Source organism: Nomascus leucogenys, chromosome 21 (genome assembly GCF_006542625.1).
Source record: "Nomascus leucogenys isolate Asia chromosome 21, Asia_NLE_v1, whole genome shotgun sequence".
Taxonomy (NCBI): domain Eukaryota; kingdom Metazoa; phylum Chordata; class Mammalia; order Primates; family Hylobatidae; genus Nomascus; species Nomascus leucogenys.
In genome coordinates, this window is record NC_044401.1 from 36,810,716 (window position 1) to 36,814,927 (window position 4,212).

The following is a 4,212-nucleotide window of genomic DNA, read 5'->3' on the forward strand; positions in this document are numbered from 1 at the left end:
AGATCACAGAATATGGGGAATGGAACATCAGTGCTAGAGGAAAACCTATTAGGGTGTGTTCTCCAGCACTGGAAAATCTCTAGACATCCCCCATGACTAAGGAGCAGATGATTCGCTTCTGCAATACAACCTGGCCTGCAACTATATTAGTTAGCTTCGGCTGCTATAACAAAGAACCACAGACTCAGTGGTTCTGTTTAAGTACTGAGTCTGTGGTTGTTATAGCAGCTGGCCACAATATGCCTTAGGTAGACCAGAACAATGGCCAGAGAGCAAGTTGCTTAATTGCCTTAGTATTCTGCAGTTAGATTTATTCCCGTAAGTGAAAAGAGAAATAGGATGAGATGCCCTATACAATATTTTTTGTTTCTTTACCAGAACAAGGCCCTACGGATAAAGTTAAGACTTTGTGCTGTCAAGGTAGAACCACCTGGACCTCTGGCAGTGCCACTAGAGAAAGTCCTCCCAGTCCTAGAAAGCCTTCAGATGAGAAAGACCTTCTTCACCCCATGAAATGCAACATTGAGGAGGATGGAGAGAATGAGGCTGCCATCCCAAACGCCCTGGTTCTCCACCCTTACAAGGGAAGTCTCCTCCCCCATATTCACCTGACTTGGAAAGTAAACTCCAATTGATGTGTCATGGGCCTCCTCCCTCTTCCAACATCTATCTTGCTCTCCCAGATAGTACAATGTGGAGGGAGAGCTCTTACAAGCCAGGAGAGGCTTGTAAGACTGGATGAGAATAGGAGTTTGATATGACTGCATGTGCCTTTTAGCATCTCTGACCTCTATAACTGGAAAGCACTTACCAAAGGCCTAAGCTAACATGGAGGAATCTGTTTTTCTTACACGAAGCATCTTTTCCATATACAACCCTACCTGGGCTGACATTCAGACCCTGATGGCTACTCTCTTAACTGCTGAGGAGAAATCCATAGTTTTGGCTAAGGATAGGTATAAGGCTGACAAGCAGCATGCTAACCAGCCTGATAACAGCATTTAGTGGCTGGCAGAGCCATTGGCCCCAAGTGCAGAACCCAGCTGGGACCCCAGTACCAGAATAAAGTTAAAAAAAAATGAACATTACAAGATTATGTGGTTGAGAAGAATGAAAGAAACCATCAAATATTCTGTTAATTGGAGTAAATTAAGGGAGGTTCAACAGCTCTCTTTGACAGAAGAAGAGGACTAATGGGATTCCATGGGTTCCCAAATGGCTCCTCCCTATTTCTCCATAGGAGCCTTGTTTTACTTTACATGTAGGTAGGCAACCAATCACATTTCTGTTTGAAAGCAGAGTCACATTCTCTGTATTGGCCAACAGGAAGGGTGGGCTCTCTCAAAAAAAGAGTGCAATATTAAAGAGATGTCATGGATGGAAGACACTACTCAGTTTCAGGAGCCTTTTACCTGTGAACTTGGTTCACAAGCCTGGATCCACTAGTTCCTGTAGGGCCCTGAGTTTCCCATCCCCTTACTAGGGAGAAATTTATTGGCAAAACACAGAGCCACTGGCCACTTGGCCTGCCTCAACCAAGACCAGTTAGAAGTAGGGGTTCCAAGATCTCATGGAGCTGACTTCCTGGCTCTTCTTCCTGAAGGCTTCAGATGATATTTTAGCACAAATAACCCTGAAATATGGTCACAGGAAAAAATAGGAGGGCTGTCACTGAAGAAACTGTACAGGTATTGTTAAAACCAAACAGCCCAACACTAAGGTTAAGAAAATATCCCCCAAATCTGAAGCACTACAGAGAATACAGCCTGTGTTAGAAAGCCTCTTATGCCAAGAGCTGATCAGGACTTGTCAGTCCCCATAAAATACTCACATCCTGCTATTAAGAAACCGAGATCAGGAAAGTATAGGTTTGTGCATACTCTGAGTGATCACCAGAGCTGCTCAAAACATTCACTCCTTAGTGTCTAATTCCCAGAGACTACTAGCCAGACTCCCAGGGGACAACAAGTATTTCACTGTGCAGGATCTCAAAGATGCCTTCTTCTGTGTTCCTCTAAGCCCTGAATCTCAGGAATTATTTGCCTTTGAATGGGAAGAACTTAAGATCCATCAGGGACAGCAGTATTGCTGGATGGTCTTTTCCCAGGGACTCAAAGAACTCCCCAACCATTTTATAGGGGTATCCTAAGCCAAGATTTGCAGGACGTGCAAAGTGCAGAGCACTTTCCTCCAGTATGCAGATGATATCCTCATGCCACTCTAAGGAAGACTCTGATAAAAACATCATTCTAGTCCTGACCTTTCTGACAGAGAAGAGCTATAAAGTGTCAAAAAAAAAAAAAAAAAAAAAAAGGAGGCCCAAATTTCAAAGGGAATGGTCCAATGGTCCAATATTTAGGGTATGTTATTTCTCACGGGCAGCTCAGACTTCTCCAGGACGAGAATTGGCTGTTTGTGTCTGGCCCCTCCTAGAAACCATAAGAAGTTGCATGGATTTGGGGGCAGGGCAGGATTTTGCTGCATCTGGATCCCAAATTTCGGCCTCATAGCAAAGCCACTTTGTGACAAGCTCTGAGGGTCCAACACCAAAGCGTTTGAATGGAAGAGGCATTGTAATCAGGCCTTCTGGATGCTTTAAAAGCTGTTATTGGAAATTCCAGCCCTAGCTCTGCCTTACTAAGCCTTTTGATCTCTACATCCATGAAAGGCAGGGAGTAGCTCTTAAAAGTAGTGACCCAGATGCTAAGATTCATGAAAAGGGTGGTGACCTACTTCTCTAAACAACTTGATGGTATTGCAAGAGGGTGATCCCCCTGCACTATGGCAGTGGCTGCCACTTGTACACTTACCCAGGAAGCTGAGACGTTCACAATGGGCCAAGATTTGACAATTAGGTCTCCCACCAAGTGACAAGTAAGTGTATTGGAAGCCAAGGGGGCATCGCTGGTTAACAAGCAGCAGAATGCTGCAGTATTGGGCCCTGCTGGTGTACACCCCCAACATCCGCTGCATATATGCCAAATCCTAAACCCTGTTAACCTAATACCCATTACCAAGGATACCCTAATCCATGACTGCTCCACTACCATAGAGGAAATATATATCAGTAGAAAAGATTTGCAGAGCAACCCTCTTCCTAATTCGGAAGACGTATGGCTTGTAGATGGCAGTCAGTTCACGGAAGGATGCCAAAGAAGGGCAGAATGCACAGTTGTGTCCCTACAAGAAACTATCAAGCCTAAGGGCCTCCCTGAAGGGACTTCAGCCCAACAGGCTGAGATAATAGCCTTAACCACAGCCCTAGCACTAGGAAAGAACAAGGCCATGACTTGTTTACATAGACACAAAATATGCTTTCTTTGTGGTCCATGCCTATGGTGCATTCTGGAAGACAAGGCGACTTCTTAATGCCACTAATCAAGAAATCAAATATGCAGTAGAAATATTGGCAATGCTGCAGGTAATGGAAATGCCTAGACAGATTGCTGTAGTCCATTGCTGGGGTCATGAGATGGGGACTCTGAAATACTAATGGGGAACAACCTGGCAGAAGTTGCATGCTGCCTGGAGACCACAATTCTCAGGTAAGACTTAAAAGGCTAATAGAATTTTCAAGGATACTTTAGCCAGGTTATGTCAGGAAGCCAGAGAGAATTGGTTGAAGCTATTATACGTAGCTTTGGCCTACATACAAGCAGCACCTAGAGGCACAGTGGGACTTAGCGCTTTGAAATGTTATATGAAAGGACTTATCTGGGCCTGACCAGCTGCCTTTCCTGCCCAGACGAGGATATAGAAAGAGACACAAAAGCACATCACTCATTTGGGTTTCATGGTAGCTGCTCTTAACCCTTTCGGCAACCTAAGCCTCACAGTCCCCTCCAAGGGAAAACTCCACTCATACAACCCAGGGGACTGGGTACAGCTGAAGACCTGGAAGACAATGTTCCCCCAGGGCCAACTCAGCCCCAGAAGATAGCCCTACCTAACTCTTCTAACTACAGATTATTCACTTAAACTCCAGGGAAGAATATCTCCTTGGATCCATCACTCCAGAGTGAACAAAGCCCAGGAGCTCCCGGAGAACACCTCTGCAGCATACACTTGTGAACCTGTCATAGACCTCAAATTGGTTTTCAGAATAAAAAGCTCAGATAAGTCAAATGTTTCCTTGTCATTCTTTTGACATAGTAGACATCTTTCCTATCCTTGTAGGAATCTTCATGCTTATTGTCCTTTTATATTCTGTTG